General features: G+C 36.9%; 1 long non-coding RNA gene across 1 annotated transcript in view; it reads left to right on the top strand.

The window, feature by feature from the left end:
• Nucleotides 1–2,000, top strand: part of LOC129144549 (uncharacterized) — a 69,756-nt gene extending 67,756 nt beyond the window's left edge. Inside the window, exon 3 of the long non-coding RNA XR_008548971.2 lies at nt 1,443–2,000. This is a non-coding gene — a long non-coding RNA (uncharacterized LOC129144549). The remainder of the gene's footprint in view (nt 1–1,442) is intronic.
• Nucleotides 2,001–16,242: the final 14,242 nt, after the last annotated feature.

Raw genomic sequence — 16,242 nt, 5'->3', positions numbered from 1 at the left:
TGTTTTTGTTTTTGTTTTTGTTTTTGTTTTTGTTTGAGACTGAGTCTGTCTCTGTCACCCAGGCTGGAGTGCAGTGGTGCGATCTCGGCTCACTGCAACTTCTGCCCCCCAGGTTCAAGTTGATTCTCTGCCTCAGCCTCCCGAGTAGCTGGGATTACAGGCTCACGCCACCATGCCCGGCTAATTTTTGTATTTTTGGTAGAGACGAGATTTAACCATGTTGGTCAGGCTGGTCTTGAACTTCTGACCTTGTGATCCTCCCATCTTGGCCTCCCAAAGTCTTGGGATTACAGGCGTGAGCCACCGCACCCGGCTGGGATTCTGTTTTTTAAAACTCTGGATCGTCTGCTATTGGAAACTACTCTCCCAAAGCTATGTTCTAATTTTTACCTTGTCTAGAACTGATGTAAAGTGGGGATGAGGGAAACGGAAAGAAATCGTGTAGTTAATGATGGGTGAGAGAATCAAAAACAACTTACGTACCACCTTTGTTCAATTCCTTTTCCTTTACCTATGCTAGCTCTTGAGGCTGAGTTTTCTTGTAACATCATCTATCTTAGTTTATTTCTTTGTATATATATTTTTTGCTTATCCATAAGGCACAAGATTATGGTCTTCTAATAAACCAGAGGTCAGCAAATATGGCCTGGTGCCTGTTTTTTGAATAAATTTTTATTAGCGCACAACCATGCTCATTTGTTTACATACTGTCTGTATATGCTTTCTTACTAGAATCACAGAGTTAGGTAGTTTTAAGTTACGACTTATAAAGCCTAAAATGTTTACTGTCTGGCCCTTTACAAAAAGAAATTGCCAGCCCCTGCAATATGATTTTTTTAAAAACAGTTTGCATAGTAATCTTTTCCTATCCTTTTGCTTGTAATCTTTTGGTATACCCATGTTTTAAGTGTGTCTTCTTTAAAGAAAATATTGCTGAATTTTATTTAATCCAATCTTAATTTGTATTCAACTGGCCAATTCAGTTAAACTAGTATATTCGGGTTTTTTTTTTGCCATCCTATTTTGTGGTTTTAAGTAATATTGCTTTCCTTCATACTTCATTTTTTTTCTTTTCAAAGTTTTAGTAGTTTTTTTGGGCAAAAATTCATATCACCCAATAATATTTTGAAGGGTTTATATTTCATTTCTATTATTTGAATAGTCTCCAACATTTAATGTGTACACATGACTTTGCGAAGTTCAGTGTTACCTTTATCGTTCACCTAGAAAGTACAGATTCTTAGAAGACTTAAGTAACATATTGCCTCAGATCTAACATATTATTATTTCCCTATTTTAGTTCTGACTTATTTTTATATTCATGAAACAATTTGTAAATAATAATTTTAATATTTTATATGGTCAATTGTTGTTGATATTGACCCTAGTGTTTGTCAGTCCCGTTTTTACCACTGTTTGTTACTTCTTTATTCTTCCTTTAGGTTGCATTTCTTTTTTCTGGAAGCACATCTTTTAAAAGATATTTACATGAAGGTCTACCAGATATGAAATTGGAGTTCTAGAAAGGGAGAAGATGAGGATGGGGAAGAAACAATATTTCAAGAAGAAATCTCTCAAGAATTTGCCAAGTCTGACCCAAAACATCAAGCAGTTGATTTAAGAAGTGTATAAGCCCAAGCTGGGTAAATACAATGAAAACCACACTTTGGCACACCAGAGTCAAACTGAGGGAAATCAAAACAATAATAAAACATTGAAAATACACATTACCTTCAAGCAACTACAATAAGATAAATAGCTAATTTCCTAAAACAAATTATGGAAGCCAGAAAACAATTTAATGACATCTTTAATGATAAAATTACTGCCAGTTTACAATTCTCTGCCAACTAAAAATTTACTCTGGAATTGAAGGTGAAATAAAGATATTTCTAGACAAAATAAGCCTGAGAGGTTTCATCATTGACAAATATTACAGTAGGTACTACAGAATTCTTCAGGCAGAAGGAAAATGATCAAGAAAGAAATACAGAAATGGAGGAGGGAAAAGCAAGTCAGTGATGTTGGTAAATACATGGACACATTTAAAATATTAATTATAAAATAATATTTTGTGATATTTACAATATATGTTGAATTAAAATGCATGACAACAATAACGTAAAAAGCTAATGGGGGTTAATAGAATTAAAAAGTATAACACTTTCTCATTGCCTATAAAGTGATAAGTATCCAGGTCTAAATATATCTAAAACAGCTGTTTCGATAGATATAAAAATATAAGATATAACTTAATTGGCAATCTTTTTCTTCTGCCCAGAAGTATAGGAAACAATGGTATGTTTTACAACTGATTGCATCAATAAATTATGATTCAGAAAGTTTGCCACATAAAGTGATGACATAAAAAATATAAAGTGCTCCTTCTTTATTCTGGACTTGGAACTTGCTATCTATTACTAAACACTGGTTATATTGCAACCTTTGGAAAGGATAAGTAACCATTACATCAAGCATCAAGTAATGGATTCCTCTATTTCCATTCTCCCATTTTTTTCAGATGTATGAATCTTATCTACACATAGCAGCAGAGCAGCTGGAATGAAATACTAGTGTGCATAGGATAATTATATTCTGTAATTCATATCCTTGATAGAATATCCTGTAACTTTGTTGAGAAATTTGTCACACTTCTATTTTAAAGTCCAGTTTCTGTTCAATTCTGTCCCATTGAGCGGTAAGCATCGATTGTGAGGGAGAGTCTAGTTTGTAAACTATATCCAGTGGCTGGGATTACATCTGTTCATAATTATATAGATCTGCCTGCACAAAGTGGAAAAAGGAAGACATGAATGATACCTACAGGATCTCAATGACATAATGAATATGCTATATCTGCAGTGCAAGATAGGTTGTGTAGCAAGCCAGTTCCTTTGGACCCAAACATATTGCTATCACAGAGGAAAGGCTTGGGGCATAAACCTAATAGTTTTGGTTTTCTACAGTCTCAATCTAATGTTTCATTCCTCTGTCCTTGCTTATTTTATCCTCATTAGGTTCACACAGAGTTTAAATTTATTCTCCACCCAAAAACCCACAGGAATCAAGCAAATGTGTTTTGACGGATTTCTGTAGTTTCCTTTTAGAACCAGATGTTGGACAGCAGCCATCTTAGAAAAAACACTTGCTAGATGAGGCAGGTTAAAAAGGGAAGGAAATTTGAAAAAGAAATCAATTGAAAAAAGTTGTTTAGCATATTCATATATAAGAAATTCAATTAGATACCAGATATTAATATTTCAAAGATTTGAAGCATATAATCACTGGAAGCAACACGGAGTTCCACTTACCAAGGTCAGCCTGGCCACAGCCGCTGATGGATGCCCAATCTGCCAGCAGTAGCAACCAGCACTGAGTCCTTGAAATGGCATCATTCTCCAGGTGCACTGTGCATCAGAGAAAAGGAAATAATCAGACCTTTTGAACATTACTGAATACTGGCTTTGAATTGACATTAATTCTAAGAGAATCAAAAGTCACTGTGGTCCACCAGTCAGAGTAGGGGCTTGTAGAGGTCAGGTGATCAGTGGGGTTTAGCTCTGATCGACTCCACAGTGGGCTGAGTGGAACCCTCCCTCCATCCTGTGGTAATTTCCACAACTCTAGAATGCTTAATTTGAATAGTCACATTGAGTAAGTGGCAGAATTCCCAGCAATTCTTATATGTTAGTGGCATCAGAATTGCTAGGAGGGTTTGTTCAAACACAGATTGCTATGTTTCTGATTCTATAGGTCAGGAGTGGTATCCAGGAATTGCATTTCTAACAAGTTCTGAAATGATACTGATGTTGCTGGTATAGGTGTCACTCTTTAAGGAAGACTTATTTAAGCCATGGGACCAATTAAATATTTTACTTTTGTGTTAATTTCTTGCCATAAGTATATGAGACTACAGAGATGCTGTTCGGAATATAAGTGATGAGATTATTTGAGTCCTATATCTGTAGATGCAAGAGTGATGAGGGCAATTTTAAAAATTCAGGAACTAAGATTCACATATTCTTGTTAAGAGAGTATCAGTAAATTTGAAATAAATGCAAGGTCTTTCACCCCTCTTATTTTCTTCTGCAATATGAAGTGCCTCTGAAGTCAGATGAACTAGGAATAAAAATTTTAAAAAAATAGTAAATTATAAAATATTTTCAATAAGATTTTGATTAAAAAACTATGTATTAGTTTCCTGGGATACCAAAACAAGTTATCACAAACTGGGTGGCTTAAAACAACATAAATTTATTCTGTCACTATTATGAATGCCAGAAGATTGAAGTCTATGTGTCAATAGGGCCATGCTACTTCTCAAGGCCCTGGGGGAGATCCTTGCCTCTGCTAGCTCTTGGTAGGTCCAGACGTTCCTTGGCTTGTAACAGCATAACTCCAATCTCTGCCTCTGTCTTCATTTGACCTTCTTCCCTCTGTGTGTTTGAGTCTTCTCCTCTTCTTATAAAGTCTATTGTCATTGGCCTTAGGGCCCACCCAGTTATTCCACAATGATTTCATCTTTTACTTTCTTATATTTGCAAAGGCTCTTTTTCCAAACAAGGTCACATTTATAGAGTACCAGGGGTTAGGGCTTGGACATGAGATTTTAGAGGTAGTTTTTCAACCCACTACAAATCAAAATTTATTTAGCCTGTGAAAATGAGAAAAATATCTATTCCACCAGATTGAGTATTCTCTAAAGATTCATGTATTTATAATTTTGAGAAACACAGAGTGAGATACACTTTTGCAATCAAACTACCATGTGGCAGTATATAGAAAGAAAGGAAAATGATAATGGTTTTCATACAGTACTTTTGCTGGAAAATACTTTTGATATGTCTTACTGAAGAAAAGCAAACGTAAACCTTTGTGTGGTAGGTTTTCTGCAAAGTTGGCTGTCAGTGATTACTCTCATCCCAATGCATGTGTGCCTCTTCTCTGCTGAAAGGGGAACTTCTTTCCCCTTTCCTCTCCCTGAATTTTGCCTGGTCCTTTGACTTGCTTTGACAGATTGAATGCAGCTGAAGTAATTTTGTATTAATCGTGGATGTAGGCATTATGAAGTTTTGGAGCATCAATTTTTACCTGCTTGGAACACAGCTACCATTTCAAAGAGTCAAGTACCCTACTAGAGCGAGAGGCCACATGAACAGAGAAAGGTGCTGGAGGAAGAATGTATTAGTCCTTTCTCACACTGCTATAAAGAACTTCCTGAGACTCGGTTATTTATTTATTTATTTTTGAGACAGAGACTGGCTCTGTCACCCAGGCTAGAGTGCAATAGCACAATCTCAGCTCACTGCAACCTCCACCTCCTGGGTTCAAGCAATTCTCCTGCCTCAGCCCCTCAAGCAAGTGTAAATACAGGTGCCCGCCACCACACCTGGCTAATTTTTGTGTTTTAGTAGAGACAGGGTTTCACCATGTTGGCCAGGCTGGTCTTGGACTCCTGACCTCAGATGTTTCTCCTGCCTCAGCCTCCCAAAGTGATGGGATTACAGGCGTGAGCCACTGCACCTGGCTGAGACCAGGTAATTTATAAAGGAAAGAGGTTTAATTGACTCCCAGTTCTGCATGGCTGGGGAGACCTCAGGATACTTACAATTATGGTGGAAGTTGAAGGGGAAGCAAGGCACCTTTCTCACAAGGTGGAGGGAAGGAGAAGTGCTGAGCGAGGAGGGAAGAGCCCTTTATAAAACCATCAGATCTCATGAGAACTCACTCACTATCATGAGAACCACATGAGAACCACATGGGGGAAACTGCCCCCATGATCCAATTACCTCCACCTGGTCCCACCCTTGACATTTGGGGTTTATGGGGATCATGCGGATTGCATTCAAGGTGATATGTTGGATGGGGACATAGCCATACCATGTCATTCTGTCCCTGGCTCCTCCAAAATCTCATGTCCTTAAATTTCAAAACCAATTATGGCTTTCCAACAGTCTCCCAAAGTCTTAATTCATTCCAGCATTAACCCAAAAGCCCAAGTCTAAAGTCTCATCTGAGAGAAGGAAAATCCCTTTCACCTATAAACCTGTGAAATCAAAAGCAAGTTAGTCGCTTCCTAGATATAATGGGGGTAGAGGTAATGGGTAAATACACACATTTCAAATGTGATAAATTGGCCAAAACAAAGGGGCTACAGGCCCCATGCAAGTCCAAAATCCAATAGGGCAGTCATTAAACCTTAAAGTTCCAAAGTGATCTCCTTTGACTCCATGTCTCACATCCAGGTCATGCTGATGCAAGAGGTGGGCTCCCATGGCCTTGGGAAGCCCCAACCCCATGACACTGCAGGGTACAACCCCCTTCCCACTGCTTTCATGGGCTGACATTGAGTGTCTGTGGCTTTTCCAGGTGCACAGTGCAATTTATCATTCTGGGGTCTGGAGGACAGTGGGCCTCTTCTCACAGCTCCACTAGGCAGTGCCCCAGTAGGGACTCTGTGTTGGACCTCCAACCCTACATTTCCCTTCCTCACTGCTGTAGCAGAGATGCTCCATGAGGGCTCCACCCCTGCAGCAAACTTCTACCTGGACATCCAGGCATTTCCATCCATCCTCTGAAATCTAGGCAGAGGTTCCCAAACCTTAATTCTTGACTTCTGGACACGTACAGTGTCGTCAACACCATATGGAAGCTGCCAAGTCTTGGGATTTGCACCCTCTGAAGCAAAGGCCGTAGCTGTACCTTGGCCCCTTTTAGTTATGGCTGGAGCTGAAGCAGCTGGGACACAGAGCACCATGCCCTGAGGCTGCACAGAGCAGGGGGACCCTGGGCAGGGTTCAGAAAACCATTTTTCCCTTCTAGGCCTCCTCCAGATCTGTGATGGCAGGGACTGCTTTGAAGATGTCTGACTTGCCCTGGAGACATTTTCCCCATTGTCTTGGTGATTAATATTTGGCTCCTCATTACTTACACAAATTTCTATAGCAGACTTGCATTTCTCCCCAGAAAATGGGTTTTTCTTTTCTATTGCATTATCAGGCTGCAAATTTTCCAAACTTTTATGCTCTGCTTCCACTTGAGTGCTTTACTGCTTAGAAATTTCTTCCACCAGATATGCTAAATCATCCCTCTCAAGTTCAAAATTCCATGGATCTCTAGGGCAGGGGCAAAATGCAGCCAGTGTCTTTGCTAAAGCATAGTAAGAGTGACCTTTACTCCAGTTCCCAACAAGTTCCTCATCTCCATCTGAGATCACTTCAGCTTGGACATCATTGTCCATATCACTATCAGCATTTTAGTCAAAGCCATTCAAAAAATCCCTAGGAAGTTCCAAATTTTCCCACATTTTTCTGTCTTCTTCTGAGCCATCTAAACTGTTCCATCTTCTGCCTATTACCCAGTTCCAAAGTTGCTTCCACATTTTGGGTATCTTTATAGCAGTGTCCCACTACCTTGGTACCAATTTACTGTATTAGTCCATTCTCACACTGCTATGAAAAACTGCCAGAGACTGGGTAATTTATAAAGGAGAGGTTTAATTGACTCACAGTTCAGCACGGCTGAGGAGGTTGCAGGAAACTTACAATTATGGCAGAAAGTGAAGGGGAAGCAAAGCACCTTCTTCACAAGGTAGCAGCAAGGAGAAGTGTTGAGCAAAGGGGGAAGATCCCCTTATAAAACTATCTGATCTCATGATCAGTCACTCTCAGTCACTATCATGAGAACAGCATGGGGGAAACTGCCACCATGATCCAATTACCTCCACCTGGTCCCACCCTTGACATGTGGGAGTTATGAGGATTATGGGGATTAAAATTCAAGATGAGATTCTCTGTGGGGACACAACAAAACCACATCAAAGAGAGGGAAACCACATCAAAAACAGGGAAAGAGGGGTATGGCCAGCCCCACGACTTGCCAGTCACCCCAGCTAGAATCATGGGAGTTAAATTCTAGTTGCCCTGCCCCTGCCCAAACATATGTGGAGCTGAGAAGAGCTAAGCTTTGCCCAAGCCATAGTTTTGGAGGTGCTTTGTTATGCAGAAGTAGATAATTGAAATAGCGTCATCTAGGTTTAAGCAATCACATACATCTAGTTCTTAGTGAAGATACAAAGTACAATACCCTTATTGTAAGAAAATTCATTCTGACTTTTTAATTGTTATTATTTTCCCATAAGTATCAAAGGACTTTCTATGTTATTTCTATCAAAGTTATCAAAGTTATTTTGGCATGAACTGAGATGGTGAGACTTAAAAGGATCAGGAGATAACTTTGTGTAAAAAGGCAGTTGCTTATCAGGGGAGGATGTTATTATTCCTTTCCAGCTTGGTGCTTTTGCTAAGAATGGCTAGAAGACTGTAAATATACTGGAGATAGAGAAGTACATGAAAATAAAGTTGTAAAGAGGTTGAACCTACTTTAGAATGTACAATTTCAACCCAAGGAATTTTGACTGAATAGTAGAGAACTATTATATATTAATGATCTTAAGATATATTAGAAAGATTGAAGTTTTTCACTCAGACTGCCATTCAGTGTCTTCCTACTGCTCACCAATTAATCTGTATCTATTAGATTACTCTAAACATCAGAATCATGGAATGGACATTAGGGTACCCAGAAGGAGGCTATTGCAGTGAACAAACTCTAGGATAAATTCTAGGGATACACTGTAAATTAGCCAATGAAGAACCAGTGAGCCACAACTTCTGCACAGTCCTCCTTAAAATTAGTTTCCTATTCCTTACGGGCTTTGGGAGCAAGAGTCCTCAAGAATTTGGAGAATGGCAATGGAAGTTGCAGATATAGAAAGCCAGTTAAAGAAACAACTTCACAGTCTAGTTTTAATCATATTGAATTAAAGGTGGCATAAATATGTTAACAAATGACTGTGAAAGGAAAGGAGAAAAAAGATGTATGTATAGATTTTGGGTCTGTTTTCTGGCAATGCAAAGCAGTGTAGCAGGTGGTTTAGGAAATGATCTGGAGAGTAATCAGGTGCTAATTCTGGCCCTGATACTTAGTAAGTCTGAGACATGAAGTTACTATGCTTTGAATCAGCTTCATCATCTGTACAGAGAAGAAAATAAAAGCATTTACCTTCTAGGATTATTGTGATGATTAAATGGGCTAATGTACGTAAGGCATTTAGAGCAATGTCTGGTATTTAATATGTGCTATATAAATGTTAACAACTAATTATGTGCTGGTTGCCTCGCCATTATCAATTCCTTGCTCTTGTTTAAAACAGAAGGCTTGTGTATTTAAATACTGCAATATTCTCAGCTAAAAATATTATATTTCCGAATCTTTCTTATCTATATGGTTGGCAAAAAACCTATACATGAAAATTGTTCAATGTGACTTTGAAGAAAGTTCTTTATTTTTTGGATTTAATGAGGTATAATTGATAAATAAAAATTGTACATATTTGCATACAGAGTGATGTTTTAATATACATATTCATTGTAAAATGATTTCTGTAATCAAGCTATTCAACATATTCATATACTTAAGATATACTCTCAGTGAATTTCAAGTATATGATGCGTTATTATTAACTATCATCACCATGCTATATGTTAGGCCTCTACAACTTACTCATAACTACAGTTTTGTACCCTTTGACCCACATCACCTCATTTTCCCCACCCTAGATCCCTGGTAACTATCCTGCTATTCTATGTTTCTTTGTTTTAACTTTTTAAAGATTCCACATCTGAGTGAGATCATGCAATAATTGTCTTTCTGTGTCTGGCTTTTTTCTTTTTCTTTTTTTTTTTTGCCACTAAGTACTGATTGGAAACGTGTCTGGCTTATTTCAGTTAGCAAAATGTCTTCCAGGTTTATCCATGTTGTCACAAATGGCAGGATTTACTTCTTTTTAAAGGTTGAATAATATTCTATTCTCTCTCTCCCTTCTCTCCCTCCCTCCCTCTCTCCCCTCTCTCCCTCCCTCCCTCTCTCCCCTCCCCTCAACTCCCCTCCCCTCCCCTTCCCTCCCATCTCCTCTCCTTGCCCTCTTTTTTGAGATAGGGTCTCACCCTACCACCCAGGCTGGAGTGCAGTGGTGCGATCACAGCTCACTGTAGCCTCAAACTCCTGGGCTCCAGTGATCCTCCCGTCTCAGCCTCCTGGCTTAGCCAGCCACCATGCCTGGCCAATTATTTTTATCTTCATAGAGACAGGGTCCTGCTTTTTTACCCAGGCTGGTCTCAAAGCCCTGGCCTCAAATGACTCTACCACCTCAGCCTCCCAAAGTGTTGGGATTATAGGTATGAGCCACTGCACCTGACCCAGAACGTCCTTTCTAAGGATGCTCACTCTCTTAGCCTGCTTATACCCCTGTGGTGGTGGCCTGCTGCCTTAACAAGGAGTCTAAACTCCTTTGCACAGAGTCTAAACTCTATCTATCTATCTATCTATCTATCTATCTATCTATCTATCTATCCATCCATCTATTGAGAGACGTCTATATAACATATATATCTATTTTATATATCATATATATATCACAATTTCTTTGTACATTCATCATTTGATGGACACATGTTATTTCCACATCTTGGCTGTAATGAACATGGCAGTGCACATGTCTCTTCAGAAAAGTGATTTTATTTCCTTTGGATATATACCCAGAAAGGGAATTGCCAGATTGTATGGTCATTCCTTTTTAATTTTTTGAGGAACTTCCATTATTCTAATAGCTGTAGCAATTTACATTTCCACCAATAATGTATGAATGAAGATTTACTTTTCTCTTTATTCTTTCCAACACTTATTATCTTTTGACTTTCTGATACTAGTCATCCCAATGGATATGAGGTGATATCTCACTGTGGTTTTGTTTTGCATTTCCTTGATGATTAGTGATGCTGAGTAACTTTTCAAATACCTGTTTGCCATTTATACCTCTTTTGTAAAAATGTCTGTTCAAGTCTTTGGCTCATTTTATAATTGGTGATTTGTTTTACTGCTATTGATTTGTATGAGTTCCTTATATATTTTGGATACCACTCCCTTATCATATATATAGTTTGCAAATGTTTTCTCACATTTGTAGGTTGTCTTTTCATTTTGTTGATTATTTCCCTTGCTGTGATTTAGTTTTATCCAGTCCCACTTATTTATTTTTGCTTTTCTTCTCTGTGATTTTGATGTCATATCCAAAAACTCATTACCAAGACCGATGTCAAGACCCTTATGTTTTCCTCTAGATGTTTTACAATTTTAGGTCTTAGGTTTTAAATGTTTAATTCATTTTGAATTGTTTGTGCATTGCAAGACAAGATTCAATATCTATTTTTTTTTGCATGTGGATATACATTTTTCCCAACACTACCTAAAGAGACTATCTTTTCCCCATTGCATATTCTTGGCAACTTTAAATTGACCGTGTATGTGTGACTTTTTTTCTGGAAGTCTATTCTATTCTATTTGTCTTTCCCACTGTTTTTATGCAGATACTATGCTGGTTTGATTACCATATCTTTGAAATCAAGATTTGTGATATCTCCAGCTTTGTTCTTCTTGCCAAAAACTGCATTAGCTCTTCCAAGTCTACTGTAGTTTCATACACATTTTAGAATTGTTTTTCTATTTCTGTGAAAAATACCATCTTAATTTTGAGAGAGATTGCACTGGATCTGTAGATCACTTTAAGTAGTATGAACATTTTGACAATATTGATTCTTCTGATCCATGAAGAGGGAATATATTTTATTTATTTGTGTCTTCTTCAATTTCTTTCATCAATGCTTTACAGTTTTCCATGTAGAGTTCTTTGTTTTCCTTGGTTACATTTACTCCTAAGTACTGTATTCCTTTTTGTGCTGTTGTAAATGGGATTGTTTTCTTATTTTGTTTTTGCCAATAGTTCTTAATATATAGAAATGCTACTGATATTGGTATGTTGATTTTGTAAACTACAACTTTATAGAATTTGTTTATCAGTCCTAACAGATTTTTTTTTTTTTTTGAAACTCAGTTTTGCTCATGTTGCTCAGGCAGGAGTGCAATGGTGCAATCTCGGCTCGCTGCAACATCTGCCTCCTGGGTTCAACCGATTCTCCTGCCTCAGCCTCCTGAGTAGCTGGGACTACAGGCACCTGCCACCATGCCTGGCTAATTTTTGTATTTTTAGTAGAGACGGGATTTCACCACATTGGCCAGGCTGGTCTCGAACTCCTGACTTCGGGTGATCCACCCACCTTGGCCTCCCAAAGTGCTGGGATTTTGTGGTGGAATATTTAGGGTTTTCTACATATAAGATGATGCCATTAGCCATCAGAGACTATTTTATTTCTTCATTTCTAAATTGTATGTATTTTATTTCTTTTTCTTGCCTGAAAGCTCTAGCTAGGACTTTCAGTGCTATGTCTAATAGAAGTGGCAAGAGTGAGCATCTTTGTCTTTTTCCTGGTCTTAGTGGAAAAGCTTTCAACTGTTCGCCATTGAGAAAAATGTTAGCTGTGGGTCTATGATATGTGAATTTTTTTTGTATTCATTTACATTCCCCCTATACCTAATTTGTTGAGAGTTTTCTTTTTATTATGAGAAGATGTTAAATTTTGTCAAATGCTTTCTCTGAATCTATTGAGATTATCATAGGATTCTTGCTCTTCATCCTGTGAATGTGGTGTATCACAATTGATTTGCATATGTTGAACAATCTTTACATTCAAGAATAAATCCCACTTGGTTATGGTATATGATCACTTTTATTTGTTGTTGAATCCAGTCTACTAGTACTTTCTTGAGGATTTTACATCGTACTCATCAGGAATATTTGCCTGTAGTTTTATTTTCTTACAGTGTTTTTGGTTTTCATACCAACATAATGCTAGACTCATAAAATGAATTTGGAAACTTTTTTTCTCTTCAAATTTTTGAATTTTTATGGGGTTTGGTATTAATTCCTCCTTAAATGTTTAATAAAATTCAGTTGTGAAGCCATCACTGCGTTTTCCTTTGGCAGGAGATGATTTTTTTAAATTAATGATTCAATCTTCTTACTCATTATTGATCTGTTCAGATTTTCTATTTCTTCATGACTCAGCCTTGGTAGGTTGTATGTTTCTAGGAATTTCTTCTAGGTTATCCAATTTCTTCTAGGTTATCTAAATTTTGACATACTTGATTATGGCAGTCTCATAATTTTTTGTATTTTTGTATTATCAGTTGTAATTTCTCCACTCTCATTTCTAATTTTATTTGAGTCTTCTCTTTTCCTCTTAGTCTGGTGAAAAGTTTGCCAATTTTGTTTTCCTTTACAAATGCCAACTCTAAGTTTTATTGATCTTTTCTATTGCTTTTCTGGTCTCCATTTTATTTCTGATTTGATCTTTGTTGTGTCCTTTTTTCTATTTACTTTGGGCTTATTTGCTCCCTATTTCTAGTTCCCTGAGGTGAATCATTAGGCTGTTTGAAATCTTTCCTCTTCTTTAATGTCAGTCTTTATTTCTATAAACTTTCCTCTTATAACAACTTTTGCTGCATTCCTTATGTTTTGTTATGTTGTGTTTTCATTCCATTTGTCCCAAAATATTTTAAAATTTTTCTTATATTAATATATATACACATATATTACATGTATATTATATATGTATCTTATACATATGTCATCATTATATAATGACCTTCTTTGTCTCTGTTTGTAGTTTATTACTTAAAATCTATTTTGTCCAATATAAGTATAGCTACCTCTGCTCTCTTTGCAATTCCATTTGCATGGAATATCTTTTCCTATACCTTTTCTTTTAGTTTATATGTGTCCTTAAACCTGAAGTAAGTCTCTTGTAGGCATCATATAGTTGGGTCTTGTTTTTTGTTTTTTGAAACCCTTTCAGATACTCTGTCTTTTTATCAGAGAATTTAATCCGTTTACATTCAAGGTGAGAATTGATAGGTAAGGACATACCACTGGCATTTTGTTCATTGTTTTCTAGATCTTTTGTTTCTATTTTCTTCTCTTTTCTTCTTCTTCTTTTTTTTTTTTTTTTTTTAAGACAGAGTCTTGCTCTTGTTGCCCAGGCTGGAGTGCAATGACACGATATCATCTCACTGCAACCTCTGCCTCCTGGGTTCAAGCAATTCTCCTGCCTCGGCCTCCTGAGTAGCTGGGATTACAGACACGTGCTACCACACCTGGCTAATTTTTATACTTTTAGTAGAGATGGGGCTTCGTCATCTTGGCCAGGCTGGTCTTGAACTCTTGACCTCGGGTGATCCACTCGCCTCAGCCTCCCAAAGTGTTGGGATTAAAGGCATGAGCCACTGCACCTGGCCTGTCTTTCAATGTTTCTTGTGATTTCATGCTTTTATGTAGTGATTTGCTTTGATTCTTTTCTCTTTATCTTTTGCATATCTACTGTAAGTTTTTGTTTTCTGATCACCATGATGCTTATCTATAACATTTTATAGTTCTAATAGTTTATTTTAAGTTGATAATTTCAATTTCATTCAAAACTCTACATTAAATTTTTTACCCCACCCCTATATTTTGTTTTTGATGTTACTTTTACATATTTTTATATTGTGTACCTATTAACAAATTATTTTTGGTATAGTTATTTTAATAGTTTTGTCTGTTAACCTTTATTCTAGAGATATAAGTAACTTATATATGACTATTATAGTATTAGGATATTCTGCATTTGAGTAATCCTTTTGCCAGTGAGTTGTATATTTTCATGTTACTAATTATTATCCTTTAATTTCAACTTGAATAATTCCCTGTAGCATTTCTTGTAAAGCAGGTCTATTGGTGATGAACTCTCCAGTTTTTGTTTGTCTGGCAAAGTCTTTATTGTTCCTTTATTTCTACAGGACAACTCTGCCAGGTAAAGTATTAGCTTTTTGTTTCTTCTCCTTCTGAAATTCCTGTAAAATAAATGTTAGTTCTCTGTATGGTGTTGCATACATCCCATAGGCCTTCTTTATTCTTTTTCATTGTTCTTTTCTTTTTTCTCCTCTAAGTGGATATTTTCACATTCCCTGTCCTTTACTTCACGGATTCTTTTTTCTTCTTGATCTAATCTGCTGCTGATGCTCTCCATTGCATTGTTTTTTAATTTCATTTTTTGTATTCCTTAACTCTAGAAATTTGTTTGGTGCTTTTCATTTCTATCTCTCTGTTGATTTTCTAGTTTTGCTTGTGTATTGTTTTCTTAATTGAATTAAGTTGTGTGTCAGTGTTTCCTTGCAGCTTGTTGAGTTTCCTTATAGTAATTTTGAATTATTTGTCATGCACCTCATAGATTTCCATTTCTTTGGGGTCAGCTATTAAAATATTATTGTGTTCTCTTGGTAGTATCGTGTTTCTTTGTTTTTTTGTGTTGGATATTTTTAGATACATAATTAATTACTATAGTGTTACAGTTACCTATAGTATTCAGTACAGTAACATACTGCATGGGCTTATAGCTTAGGGGCAATAGACTGTACCATAGAGCCTATGTTTTAGTAGATTATGTCATCTAGGTTTGTGTAAGTACACTTTATGATGTTTGCATGACACCAAGATCACCTAATTATGCATTTCTCAGAAAATATCCCCATGTCAAGTGACACGACTCTAATAGAAAAATAAGAGAGAAAAAAAAACACTTCCTAACTAATTTCTATGAGACCAATATTTTCCTAATGCCAAAATCAAAGACATCACACACATAAAATTATAGACCACAGATCCTTACAAATATAGATTCGAAAATTAGACACATATACCAAACTACACTAGCAAACTGAATTTAACTGAATCTGAAAGGATTATATACCATGACCAAGGTGAATCTTTCCAGGAATGCAAGGGTACTTCAATGTAAGAAAATCATTTAGCATAATATACATCACATTAATAGAACAAATAAAAATCACCACATGATTATCTTAATTGATTCAGAATACTTTTTCCATTATAAATTTTTTTCTTCTTTCTTGATAATTGTATCAGTCTGTTTTCATGCTGCTGATAAAGACATACCCAAGACTGGGAAGAAAAAAAGGTTTAATTGGATTGGACTTACAGTTCCACATGACTGGGGAGGCCTCAGAATCATGGTGGGAGGCAAAAGGCACTTCTTACATGGTGGCGGCAAGAGAAAAGGAGGAAGAAGCAAAAGCAGAAACTCTTGATAAACCCATCAGATCTCATGAGATATATTCACTATTATGAGACTAGCATGGGAAAGACTGGGCCCCATGATTCAATTACCTCCCGCTAGGCCCTTCCCACAACACATGGGAATTCTGGGAGATACAATTCAAGTTGAGATTTGA

Source organism: Pan troglodytes, chromosome 6 (genome assembly GCF_028858775.2).
Source record: "Pan troglodytes isolate AG18354 chromosome 6, NHGRI_mPanTro3-v2.0_pri, whole genome shotgun sequence".
Taxonomy (NCBI): Eukaryota; Metazoa; Chordata; class Mammalia; order Primates; family Hominidae; genus Pan; species Pan troglodytes.
Note: the sequence above shows the minus strand (reverse complement) of the source record. Positions and strands in the feature narration are given on the sequence as shown.